Source organism: Penaeus monodon, chromosome 24, assembly GCF_015228065.2.
Source record: "Penaeus monodon isolate SGIC_2016 chromosome 24, NSTDA_Pmon_1, whole genome shotgun sequence".
Taxonomy (NCBI): Eukaryota; Metazoa; Arthropoda; class Malacostraca; order Decapoda; family Penaeidae; genus Penaeus; species Penaeus monodon.
Genome location: NC_051409.1, coordinates 17978246 through 17978477, shown reverse-complemented (window position 1 = coordinate 17978477; position 232 = coordinate 17978246).

The window sequence follows — 232 nt, the reverse complement described above, 5'->3', positions numbered from 1 at the left end:
AGGAAATTTTGCGAAAACGAAATATTTTTGTCATCTGAAAATCCCTTTTGAACAAATAAGTGAAGACGACGAAAAGCAGACGGAAAAGACAGCGACGCCATCTACAAGCATTGAAGCAACGAGAACCGAAGCCGACCGAGGGTGAAAGAGAGAAAATTCAAGAGGTGATGAGGATCATTACGACGAAGCTGGAAAAAGAGTTGTTGCAGCAAGATGAAAGATATAAAGATGT